Source organism: Onychostoma macrolepis, chromosome 15, assembly GCF_012432095.1.
Source record: "Onychostoma macrolepis isolate SWU-2019 chromosome 15, ASM1243209v1, whole genome shotgun sequence".
Lineage (NCBI taxonomy): Eukaryota > Metazoa > Chordata > Actinopteri > Cypriniformes > Cyprinidae > Onychostoma > Onychostoma macrolepis.
In genome coordinates, this window is record NC_081169.1 from 23,531,129 (window position 1) to 23,545,218 (window position 14,090).

General features: G+C 37.4%; 1 protein-coding gene across 14 annotated transcripts in view; it reads right to left on the reverse strand.

Annotated features, from left to right (window-relative positions):
- mecom (MDS1 and EVI1 complex locus) overlaps positions 1 to 14,090 on the reverse strand; it is a 169,792-nt gene that overhangs the window by 125,834 nt on the left and 29,868 nt on the right. The gene's annotated exons all lie outside the window — the stretch shown is intronic.

Genomic DNA, 14,090 nt, shown 5'->3' on the forward strand with positions numbered 1-14,090 from the left:
TTCTCTCTTTAAATAATCTAGCCTAAGTATTTCTAAAGCATTTTTATTATAGAATTGATACATTTTGTATATCAAAATATATTTTGACATAAAAAAGATAAAATAGTAAAAAAAAGTAAAGTCTAAATGTCAGAAGAAAAATAACGGTATAAAAAAAGAAAAATATTTTTGGAATGATACCAAATTTATTTATTTTTTTTAAATCAAGAGCATAAAAACGCAGACTTATTTCTATTTAAATCATCTAAGAAAAAAATCCTAGTATTTCTGAAACATTTTGTTATAGAACTGAAATATTATATGAATATTATATACATTCATATACTCTGAAAAGGTTTGTAAACCACAACAAGACAAAAAAAAAAAAAATTAAGATAAATTAAAATATAGTTTCTAAATGGCCAGGAAATAGATCACGACCAACTGTTAGCTGTTATTCAGCTGATATTTGTTCAGAAGAAAACGAGGCCAATTGTTCTCACACTGATGGAATGCGGATAAAGGAAAGAAAAGCAGCAACAGAAACAAACAAACAGCAACTCGCAAGCCATGTTCAGAGATGGAAATCAATACTAATTAAAGCCAAACAAGTGTTCTGCTTGATGCGGTGAAAGAGCAGGCTTCTCATTAAATATTTTCATCGCTGATTAGTCGAAGGTTTTTTAAATGAATTCAACGCCTGTCGAATCCCTTTGGGACAGCGCTCCGCGTAGCATGACACTCTCGCCGTTCACGAGCGGATGTGAATTTCAAACCCTGCGAGCCTGCAATTAAAACAACAACAAAGAATAGACGATACAAAATTAAGCATCAAATGGTTTAATGTTATGTGTCACTCTCCAAAACGCTGTGTATTAGAGGCACTTAATTAAACTTTCAAATTCAAATGGACTAATCAGTTTGAGGCAGAGTGGCTGATTGTTTTTCCCGTACATTAAACACTTCCTTCAGCTCCTGCCCGCTTGTTAACATGAAGGTGCGATTTGCATATCCTGATAGACTATTACAGTTTTAATGTCCCTTTTTCTCCGGTGGTACATCAATCATGCGAGCGGGGCCACCACAGGCCACAATTAACCCGCCGAATCTGCCACAAAACAAATATTACATGGGTTCACTAATTTAGAGATCAAAAAGCCACTTGTCCGTTTCACGAGTGAAACGGAGGCGGCGCCGGCGCACTTCAGAGACTCTGCGTAATTACCAGCTGTTAATTGCGCACTTGTGCTGTCTTAGTTTTAATTAAAAAGAGCGGCTCGTTGCCGGCCGATAAGCGACGGTGGAGCGCGGCCGGTTTTAATCAACAAAGCGAGAAGAATTCGTTTCTGCGCCGGCCAGCCGCGGCAGGAGGAAATCTTCAAATATCCGAAGGAGAAAGGGAGATTAAACCCTGTCCATTAGGAGCGACGCAGAGGGAGGGGAGGGGAGCAGTCAGGTTTTATTTGGGCCGAGCGAGCGGGGCCGTATTTGAAGTTAGTCCCGCTCGCGGTGTTCCTGCCGACAAACTGGCGGGGGGCGAGAGTCTAATCAGACCTACTGCATGAGAGGAGCACTTGAGTGGAGGAATTGGACCCTGCTGTTACTCCCTCGCTCTCTCTCTCTGTTGCCCTCCCTATCTTTCTTTAGCAGCCGATGAACACGCTCGTTTGTTTGCCTTGAAGGATTATGGGAAAAGTTGTTGAACCGACGGCCCCGACAAGTAAGTTGTTGTGGGGAGTAATACCTATTCATCAAGTCATCCATCCATCTCTCTTTCTGCTTCCTCTCTCGTATACGCTCTTAAAAATGAAGGTTCCGAAATGGGGTTTTCAAAGTGATGCCATAGAAGAACCATACTGGTTTCTCTAAAGAACCTTTCAGAGAACAGTTCTTAAAAGAACATTTTTTTCACCACTTTTGTGGAATAGAAAGGTTCTGTGAATGTTAAATGTTCTTCATGGAACAGTGGATGCCAAAGAAGAACCTTTATGCAAGAAAAAACACAAGTGAGACCTCATTCATGTCTCAACCGTGTCTCTCAGATTAAAGAGATCTTTGTGCAAGTCTCCTGTTCCTCAAACTTTTCTCCTGAGAAATACATCTCAGAAATCTCACGGTGTTTCCTCGAGAGTTTCAGAAGGATTCTCAATAATGTCTTTGGATGCCAATGTCTGTAATCAAAAGTTAAATATAAAGGTTTCAAAAGGTCTTTTTCATTTTGGGTTCTCCAAAGAACCTATCAGTGAACAGTTCTTAGAACTGTAAAAGAACTGAGGAATGGAAAGTTCTATATATGCCAGTGCAGAACCTGCATTCTATTATATTTCAAATGGACTCACTTGTTTCTCTTTAATTTCTCCTAAGGAAGTTTAACATCTGAGAGATCTTTCAAGAAATTTTATCAACAGGCCAAGATGCAAAGCTTTTTCCAGCATTTTCTGTGCTGATTTTGAGTGCCTACAAGATCATTCATCAGAGGATGAGACGTCTCAAACGGCCTCAAAACTCTCCTGACCTCTGCTCTTTCCCTGACAGAACTGTCCGCTCTTCCTGTCTGAGGGGCTTCCTCCCACTCATGCCCAATCAGCACCTGTCAGCACGGTGATCGCCGCCGCGATGCTGGGTTTATCTAAGGAAACAGTTGCCGTGGCAAGGATGGTCTGGCCACAGTGACAGATTAATGCCGACATAAACTCACTTCCTGATCACACAGAGAGGACTCTAATGAGGAGGAGGAGTCTCGCTGTCTGTCTGTCTCTATCTCACACACACACACACACAAACACACACACTTGAAGGCGCCGCAATGTAGACAGGCCAAAATAAAGCGAGCTGCTAGAGTTTGCCCATATCATCTTATTGTTCACGGCGTTAATCATGTACTGTTTACTAATAGGGCACAGCACAGCACAGAGTCTGGAGGGGTCAGAAAGCCACAGACACTCTCTCACACACTACTCCATCAGAGTGTGTGATATGTCTGGAGGTGATATCCTCTGTTTGAATGCAGATGACCTTTGACCTATTAGCCAAAATCACTTCCACATGAACTGCAAAGTGTGTGTGTGTGCACGTGTTGATCTTTTCTAGAATTGTTGTTAACAGTATAAAAAAAATGGAAAACTCAGCGAGAAAGGCAAAAAAGGAAAAACATCTTGTTACATAAGAATCTTTTCACATATTAGAGGAATGTTCTGGAATCAATACAATTAAACCCCCTATTTGTAAGAATTCAGAGAGAAGAAGAAGAAGAAGAAGAAGAAAAAAAAGCAAAGTCTAAAATGCCTGATAAGCAGATGGAAAAAGCTTGATGTAGAAATTCTATTTTTTAAAGTGAAAATATGTATTTTTTTATTATTTTATTTTATTTTATTTTAAAGATATTCAGGACCCAAAAATACAGCCTTATTTCTCTTTGAAGAATCTAAAAAAGGCTGCATTTCAGAAATTATTTTGATAGTCAACTTTAATATTTAATTGAAGATTTCGAAATAGTTTTTAAACCAAAATAGGGTTTTAAAAAATATATATTAAAATATAATTTATAAACTAAAATGTAATTTCTAAATAGCTTAGAAATATCTGCGAGTTATATATTATCTTATCCAGAAGTGTCTTAAAATATTTGTTCAAATATACATCAAATGCCGCTTGGAATGCCTTTTTTATGCATTTATGACCAAGTTAAGTTGGTAAACCTATTTCACGATATACAAAAGATACCAGAAAAGCACATGCAGAAAAATCCCCTATAAGAATTTAGTTTGGTAACTCTTATTCAGAAGATCAACCTAAAACAGTAGTCACACAGCTAAAAAGACAATTGAGACCGGTTTTAGCTCAAATAACAGACACCTTTGTATATGGATTAAGTCAAATAAGTAGCTTTAAACCTTCTGGAATGTCTTGTCTCATAAACTTTCATTCAAGGGTTGAGTCAGAATTACTCCCAGCATGCCAAATATGTTGTCAATGAGCTTACTGAGCCTAGAACATTCATTAAATAAACCAAATTCTCAATCAGATCTGAGACATGAGTACATGCACAGGTGTGTATTAAACCACAAAAGCATCTACAAACTCTTGAAATGTGCCTCAGATTAACATGTTCACGTTAGCATTGCGTATTTAAGCGAAGAGCTCATCTGTATGTCACATTTGAGTCTGATGGAAGTTTTGATGCTCCAGCCAATAATAAACACAAGCGTACACACTTCAGCGTGTGTGTGACGGAGGCCAGTGTGAACATGTGCAGCTGGCATGGACTGCTCTGGTCTGGCATGCGTGTGTGTGAGTGTGTGTTGCTGCCTGCTGGCCAGTGGCGTTCCCAGGCCTGCATTGCTCTCAGACCGTGTCAGTATGATGGATGGTTTGGGTTAGACGGGGGCAGAACTCGTACCTCTCTCGCTCCTCTCCTGTGGGACGTCCTGAAGTGTGTGTGTGTGTGTGTGTGTGTGTGAGAGAGAGTTTATGTGTGTGATGTCCTGCAGACTGACAGCCACATTGTGGCGCCCCAAACAGCCTGACTCCGCCCGCTGGCATCACCACTGAGGGTCTGTTCAACCACCTCCATCACACACACACACACACACACACACACACACACACTTTGAATTCAAGCTAAAATTTATATGATTACACACAACGCTCTTTTTACATGAATTTCTTTCATAAAACCAGTCTCAGATTTATTAATGATTTAGCTGTCAGATGATTCAAATCTCTCTCAACTTTGTAGGCAGATAATGCAGCCTTTGCAACTTTACATTTACATTTACATTTATGCATTTAGCAGACACTTTTATCCAAAGCGACTTACATTGCATTCAAGTTACAGTTTTTACATTTTATCAGATCTTGCTTTCCCTGGGAATCGAACCCATGATCTTGGCGTTGCTAGCACCATGCTCTACTATTTGAGCTACAGGAAAGCCTACTTTACTTTTGGGACGTTTGGGACGACCAGAACCCTTCCTAGAGCTGGCCGTCCGGCCAAACTGAGCTATCGGGGGAGAAGAGCCTTGGTGAGAGAGGTAAAGAAGAACCCAAAGATCACTGTGGCTGAGCTCCAGAGATGCAGTCGGGAGATGGGAGAAAGTTGTAGAAAGTCAACCATCACTGCAGCCCTCCACCAGTCGGGGCTTTATGGCAGAGTGGCCCGACGGAAGCTTCTCCTCAGTGCCAGACACATGAAAGCCCGCATGGAGTTTGCTAAAAAACATCTGAATAAGATTCTCTGGTCTGATGAGACCAAGATAGAACTTTTTGGCCTTAATTCTAAGCGGTATGTGTGGAGAAAACCAGGCACTGCTCATCACCTGTCCAATACAGTCCCAACAGTGAAGCATGGTGGTGGCAGCATCATGCTGTGGGGGTGTTTTTCAGCTGCAGGGACAGGACGACTGGTTGCAATCGAGGGAAAGATGAATGCGGCCAAGTGCAGGGATATCCTGGACGAAAACCTTCTCCAGAGTGCTCAGGACCTCAGACTGGGCCGAAGGTTTACCTTCCAACAAGACAATGACCCTAAACACACAGCTAAAATAACGAAGGAGTGGCTTCACAACAACTCCGTGACTGTTCTTGAATGGCCCAGCCAGAGCCCTGACTTAAACCCAATTGAGCATCTCTGGAGAGACCTAAAAATGGCTGTCCACCAACGTTTACCATCCAACCTGACAGAACTGGAGAGGATCTGCAAGGAGGAATGGCAGAGGATCCCCAAATCCAGGTGTGAAAAACTTGTTGCATCTTTCCCAAAAAGACTCATGGCTGTATTAGATCAAAAGGGTGCTTCTACTAAATACTGAGCAAAGGGTCTGAATACTTAGGACCATGTGATATTTCAGTTTTTCTTTTTTAATAAATCTGCAAAAATGTCAACAATTCTGTGTTTTTCTGTCAATATGGGGTGCTGTGTGTACATTAATGAGGAAAAAAACAAAACAGATGATTTTAGCAAATGGCTGCAATATAACAAAGAGTGAAAAATTTAAGGGGGTCTGAATACCTTCCGTACTCACTGTATATATATATTCCATGGTCTATCTGAATACTGGATTCTGATTGGCTGGCAGGTATGCAGTATAACCGTTTAATGGACAGGTAGTTCCAAGTCAGTTAAATCACCATTCTATATTAATGCGCTGCTTTAATTGATGCATACTAACCAACACGCATCACTCGTTCGCACACAGAGAAGGAGAGAGAGAGAGATTGCAGATTGTGCTGCACACACAGGTGAACTTCCAACGCTTCCCCATGATTTTTATTAATAAAATAAAAGATAGATACTATATCGCTACATTATATTCCCCAGCAAGGAGGTGATAAAAATCGCTGTTTTTGAAGTAATTTTTTTTTGCAGACGTAGCAAGCAGGTACACACAACTGTCCTCTCTTTCTCTCTCAATCGATAATTAATTGAAATACATGCTACAATTCATTCAAATAAATGTGGTCTTACCGCACTATTTCATCTCTGTGTCTGATTTGAATCTGGTAATTTTTACCTATTCGTTCAAATATTGCGCTGCAAAGAGCAAGACAAGTTTTAACTTGTGTATTACTTGGCAAATGACCATGGAATAAGCGGGATAATCAATGGCTAGCTGTGCATTAGAGGATTAATGCACGGCTTCGCGTCGGGCGGTTCTCTGCCTCCACGTCGTGCATTAAAGGCTAGCCGTTGATTATCCCTTACACACATATACATACATATATATTCTTGTCTTTAAAAAAAACGTTCTGATTTTCTTCAGATTTTTTTAATTCAAATGAACTTGCTGCATCACTAAACCAGCATGCGGTACTTGTTGTGCTCTGTCATGGTGGACCTTGGCCTGGTTTCTAACTTCTAAGCCTGGCAAAAGCAGCGACCACTGGCCTGTCTGGGATAGATATGGAGTGTAGGGGTACGTCCCTCCCTGTCCGGTGGGTCTGGGTGTAGCTCACTAGATGTGCTAACACATTAGCACTCTCACACTACCAAAGCTTCAAGATGCTAATCAACAGGGTGTGAAGATCTGTCAACAAATACAGGATAACACACACACTCATTACATATCGCTCCCATCTCTGCTGGTCCCGACGGGCTGACAGGTTGATTTCGGTATCGTCATGGCAGCTGACGTTGCCGCACCCCAAACAGTTACTGCTCCTTTTCTTCATTGGCTACTAACGACAGACTGTTATCGCAAGGAAAGAGGCCTCTGGCCAACTCAAACACATTTAATGCACTGTCCACAAAGTGTTTGGAGAGATAATATACATTCAGAATACACACACGCACACTCGTTTGCCATGGCATCATTGTCTGGCAGAGGTGGTGCTGAGCGCTAGATGATTATCTGTGTGCTAAAGAAGAAAAATAGCAAAGAAAAACAAGCTGGACGAATTCCACGCCACACAACACTGACCGCCTCATTACGGCCAATCACATCATACATTTATAAATAACTCACGGCCTGTCAAAGCAACAGTTTTCGTTACACAAAAACTTGTAAATTGTTTAATATAAAAAAAAAAAGAGTTCGATAAAGCAGTGGTTTTCCCCCAGAGGTTCAAGGAAAATTTGAGAATTTATTTATTTATTTATTTTTTACAAAATGTATTACTTAGATTCATCGGCAATCATTTTAACACAAAGGTTATATTACTGTTTCATTCATCTTTCTTAGACCAGTCAGAAATCATGAAATTAATCACTTTATTTACTTTATATAAGGTTTTTATATCTAATATTATCCTAATAGTGAGGATATGCTGCTAACTTAAATATAAAAATAGTATTTATAAAGTAAATACAACTTTTATATTTAAAGTAATAAAATAATATTAAAAAAATTGAATGTAAAATAAATGCAAACATTTGAATCGTTTAAATTGAAATCTAAATATAACAACATAAACAATATTCTAAATATAAATAATTCAAACATCATATTGAAAATATCTATTTATATTGCATTATATAAATATTTAATATTTCATATATAGCAAATAATTAATATATTGAAAATATCTATTTAGATGATATTGATTGATTGATATTGAGATGATACAGACAGATAGACAGATTATTTGCTTTTGGATAATGACAATGTAAAATAATAACATATTTTATAGTTTTTCTTTATAGTTTTACAGTTATATAAATGAGTCTTTATGCATTATAACATATAGTTGCCTTAATATTTTAGTGAGGGCGGCCCCTCACAAGAGGATAATCATATTTGAAGGTCCCGGGCAGCAAAAAGTTTCAAAACACCTTAGCTATCACATGTTTGGAAGTGTGTTTATCTATATAAACGTTAGTGGTGGTATGTATATGTTTGCTTTTACAAATGTTTATCTATGATGCTTAGTAACTATCGAATACAATGGAACAATTAGACAAGGAACAGATGTCCATTCATTCACACATACACACAGGTAGCAGACACAACACACACACACACACACACACACACACACCACAGGAAACAGATGTGCATTCTTAAAGTTAAAGACACACATACAGGTAGCAAGAATACGCAAAGAGAGAACAGATGTTTTTACACAGATATACAGGAAACAGGCCGGCATTCAGGTAACACACACACGGCTCCTAAGACTGCTCAACACTCACCCCTCACATCAACACCCCTGTGTGTGTGTGTGTGTGAGTGTGTGTAAGTTATAATGAGTGAAAAGTTTCCAGATGAATCCAGTTTGATTCACATCATTGTGACAGGCAGGCCTTTCATCTGCTGCTGCCCATTACAGATATTACCAGAGACAGAGTCTAATCACCCGCACGCACACACACACACACACACACACACACACACACACACAGCCAAACACATAAGCGTGTACTTGCAAAAGCACATTAGATTTGCTTGCAAACACTAATATTGAACATAAAAGGATTTTTGCTATAATCTGTACCTACAAATGCACATTAGAGATGCTTGCTCTGAAGTTATAAAACATAGCCATATAACAATATCAGTATGGAAATATTTGTGCGCATGAGGGAAGCTGCATCCACAAAAGTGAGCTAAACTGGACAAAATCTGCAATAGGGACATCCGGGAACATCCTCAACCGAAATAAAAACAGCCGGTGTTTCACAGAACTGCACTGTTATAATATGAATAATGAAAGGAAATAAAAAGATAAATGATTCAACTGTCATAAAGAAAATAATCTAATCTTTTTATATATACTGCATGCAATATGTTTTAATTTATTTAAACAATAAACATTTTATTTTAAACATATTAAATAAATAAAATGAATAAAATAATCATGCAAAACAGAAATATTTATGGCCAATAATTTCATACCCATTGGCATGTCTCAAAATGTTCTTCATATATATATATATAAAAATGTTAATTATAAAAAGGTAAAAATAAAGTAAAAAATTTAATTAAATGGTTCAAACTTTACTCATTAAAAATAAATTAATTTATTGGCTTGCCATAAAAAATCCTTTTAAGTTAAAGTAAAAAGAAGTTCAAATGAACTTTTCATATTTTTAATATAAAAAAACTATTTATGGGCATGACAAAAAAACCTCCTTCAGATATAAAATGTGTTAATTTTATACATTAAAGTAAATAAAATGAGGCAAATTAACTTTTCTCATTTTTAATATAAAAAACAATTATTTAATTAATTGGCATGTTACAAAACATCCTTCATATATAAAAATGTGTTTATTTTATTTTAAATAAACAAGTAAAATGATTCAAATTAACTTAAAAAAAAACAAATATTTAAATAATTTATAAAATAAAATTTCCAAATCTTGACGTCACTAAATGTCCTTAAAATATTATTTGCCAGATTTAGCTCACTTCTAACATCCCCAAACTACAGCTAAGCACCAAACATGCGCACACACAGAAGCTTTGATTGCTCTTTGACCCAGAGATTCAGTTTCCCCCTCTCTCCTCTCAGAGTAAGAGGTTCTTCTCTTTATCTCATAAAAATCAAGGGAATGAAGAGGAGCGTCTCTTTCTGAGCTACACACCGAGCGCAGACACACAAACGGGGTGAAATCCAGCGTGCTTGAACCCTTTCAGATTCACATCAGCGTGTGTTTCATCTCACACACAGATACCCCAACACACATCTCCTAATAGCTGGGGAATGCTGGGTATATACTCAAAGAATCTGTGGTTTTGTGTGGGCCAGCGGTTGAGCCCACTCTGCCGAGCACAGGGGTCATTGACCACTACACTCAAGGGCCCTCTAGCGCACAATGGCGCGTCCTGGGACAAAGTGAGCACTTGAGGAGAGAGAAAGAGAGATGGAGGAAGAGAAAGGAGAGGGACAGCGAGAGGTGCAGGTGTCTAAAGTGAAGAATTGAAAGGACCAAAGAGCTGAAACTCTCATTATTCGTTTACCAATAAGCCCTCTCTCTCAAAGAGGGGCGACGAGGTGAAAAAAATGCATAATTTGCCACAAGATTTCATTCATTGAACGTTTGAGGGGGTGAAAGGCTTGAAATGAAGAGGAAAATTACTCACCATGCACACACACAAGAAAACATGATGCACGCAAACACTGGCACTGCTCCCAGAGTGGCCTATCTGGTCCCGCTCCACACATTTACACCCAAAACAGCAGTTTGGGCCACAGTAGTAGGGAGCTAAGATGTGTTTTTGCGTTCAAACTGTCTACACCTAAAGCAAAGCACACGGTTAGCATGCTAACTTATGCACTGTTGCTAAAAATATAAAAATAAGAGAAAATGTTTAAGCACAACAAGCAGACCTTGCGAATTGGCTAGTCAGCTGTTGGACGATTAGTCAACTAGTTGACTGTGACCCATCCCGACTCCACATCAGCCCCTTAAACCTGCTGGTTTTTAACCAGGAATCGTTAATAAGATAAATATATAGTGCTGTCAAGCTATTAATAGCGATTAATCACATCCAAAATAAAAGCTTTTGTTTACATAATATGCGAGTGTGTACTGTGTATATTTATTATGTATTACACACACATGCATGTATATTAGGGATGTGCAGGTCTAGTCGACTAGCTCTTACTAGTCGACACTGAAATCAATAGTCGATTACACTAGAGAAAGAAAAAAAACGATGATTTTATCATTCAAATTACCATAATTTTAACGTTACATTTAAAATATTTAAAATAAGTTAAAATAAAACTTTTGAAAAATATATAAATATTTTTAAAAGCGTAATTGGGCGGAAACTACATTTTTACCTCAGACCTCGCATGCGTTTTCTTCATGTCAGTTGCAGCGAGCTCAAAATATGTTGAGTGTATACTCTCTCTTTTTTTTCTGTTTAACGACCGACTAAAATTAAATGCTGAAAACGCGAGGCAAGCATACGGCATAATCATGACATATTTTTAGCAGATTTCATTGAGGGATTTGACAGTGTGATTCAAAGTATTTCAAGTGTAGGCTGTTATATAGACACACACACAGTTTTTTTCTTTTGCGGGTTTCTAGCTTTTAGACTAGTTGACTAGTCGGATACAAAACTTCTGTTTAAACGACAGTCAAATTAGTCGTAGCACATCCCTAATGTATATATTTAAGAAAAATGTTGTTTGTATATTAAATATACTTCTAATATAAATTATATGAATATAAATATATACATGTAAATATTTTCAAAATATATAATGTGTGTGTACTTATATATACAGAATAAATATACACAGTACACACATATATTATGTAAACAAAAAACTTTTATTTTGGATGCGATTAATCGTGATTAATCGTTTGACAGCACTATAAATATATCAATACAAATATTTATTTATATATCAAATTTATGTATATATATTTTATATATATTAGATATTTATATATCCTTAAGCATATACATATATAGTGTAAATTAATTAGTTTGATTATCATTTAAATTATATACTCTCTCTCTCTCTCTCTCTATATATATATATATTCTTCATAAAGTTACAATAATTAAATTTAATTAAATTAAAAACATTAAAAATTCATTATAATAACATTTAAAAAAAATCAAAGCTTGTGCTGGAACCAAGATGCTGACTTCAGACGTTCAAATACGGTCGCAAAACTAGATGTATGACTCATAAACAAAGATTGAGATGCACAATGTTTGTTTGTAGGAAAGTTATGTAGCAACATAGTCAGTGGCGTCATTGCTGACTAAGACATTTCAAACCAAAACAGTCTGTCAGTCAATTGAAATTCATCATGCTTTGAGACCTGACATGCACACAGATATTATCACATCTGACGCCTATACACACATGTGCACGCAGATATCATCTTCCAGAATCATCCTCTGCCCAAATACACATGGGGGCCAGGAAATGGCTTTTGCCCCCTAACCCTGTAACCTTAGCTCTGAGGTCAGGCCACATTTGTAGTAATTGCACTCTATCATATTTCGGGCCTGGAAAAAAGCGGCCATGTAAACAAACCTCGGTGGACATGTGTCATCCATCCATCCGCTGGATAAGATCGCGGATCCGCAGAAGACAAACACTGGAGGATCGCAAATCAGAGCTCAGGACGCAACCGTAAATTTAACCCAGGAGCCCTTTTTAGCCAGCAAGCCTCTCTTTAAAACAGCATCAAAATCTACCAGTGAGAATGTCCTGAAATATGCATTCACACACACACACACACACACACACACACAGTCTCCTGGAGTAAATGCTTTCCACAGGCCAACAGCATCCTCCACCCACTGAGCACGGACCACTGACAGCAGACTAGAATAGAGCTGCTGACAGACATATGCATATACATACTGTAAATACTGTAAATATGGCTTAGTAAAAAGACAGAACGAGAGAAAGACAAAGCAGAGAGAGGCCATGGCCCTCTACTGGAGCACTTCTGTCCTCACACAGTGTCTTTTAAAACTTTTTCAACCATTGCGCTATTTGTTTTAAATGCTACTGTTAAAATCACCATGAATTGAATGTATTAATGTGATGAGCACATATAATTTACTCCTTATTTTGCTGTATTGGTGTTTTTGTGCTTAAGTTTTAAGTAGTGTTCTGCGGTGTGAACACTCCATGTATTAAATTTGAGAGTCAAATATAAATAAATCAATAAATATATAAATATATAAATAAATACATGCATTTTATTGTACTTTTTTAATTCAAATTTGAATATTTTTAAAAAATTTTAATAAATTGGATTTTTTAAAAGGTATGTGTCACAAGACTATTTAATTAAACTGCAAAAAAAGTTTTAGCTTAAAAGCGATTAAAAAACACACACAAAATTCATCTGAATGTTAACCTAAAATATTCATTTTGGGGGAAAAACGTTCAAGGAAACATGCTAACTACCCAAATATGAAATTGCCCAAAGCACCTATTTTGTGGTGACCAACATCACAATTACAACTTCCTAACTCATAAACAGGTTTTTCCTAAGATGATTTCCAACCAAAATATCTATCTATATATCTTACAGGTGTCTTAGAGATGAAAATATGTCCAAACCAATATCAAGTTCTGTCATACCTTGAGAAGGGGATAATATTTGTCTCTCTGTAAAGTCAAACTCAGGCCTACACTCTTAAAAATATAGGTCCCAAAGAACAATTTTGGGTTCCCCAAAGAAACTTTTCAGTTCTTAAAAGAACCACCTTTTTCTTAGTGTAAAGATAATAACCTGAAGTACATTTTTCTACTATAAAGAACCTTTTGTGCAATGGAAAGGTTCCATGGATGTTAAAGGTTCTTCATGGAACCATAGCTGACTATAAAGAACCTTTAGGTTAAAATATGTTAAACAGAGTTGAATGTATTATATTCTTATTGGAAGCTGCAAGTGTTATGTAAGCAAATTAGCCAAAGTACTTAATAAAACACACATACACATACACAAGGTGCAACAGATGTGTAAAACTTTGTGAATGACAAGCATCCCAATTCTGTGGAAAACTTTCTGCGGGTGCAGATTCCTGGTCAAATTGCATTGTGTCATAATAATTGTGTGCTATCAAATATGTCTTTATCACTCCTCAGACACAGGCCTGAGCTCCAGTCCAACAGAACAAACCACAAACACCACTCTCTGCTTTCCTTCACTGCTAACATTTCAGATCTTCTGTTTC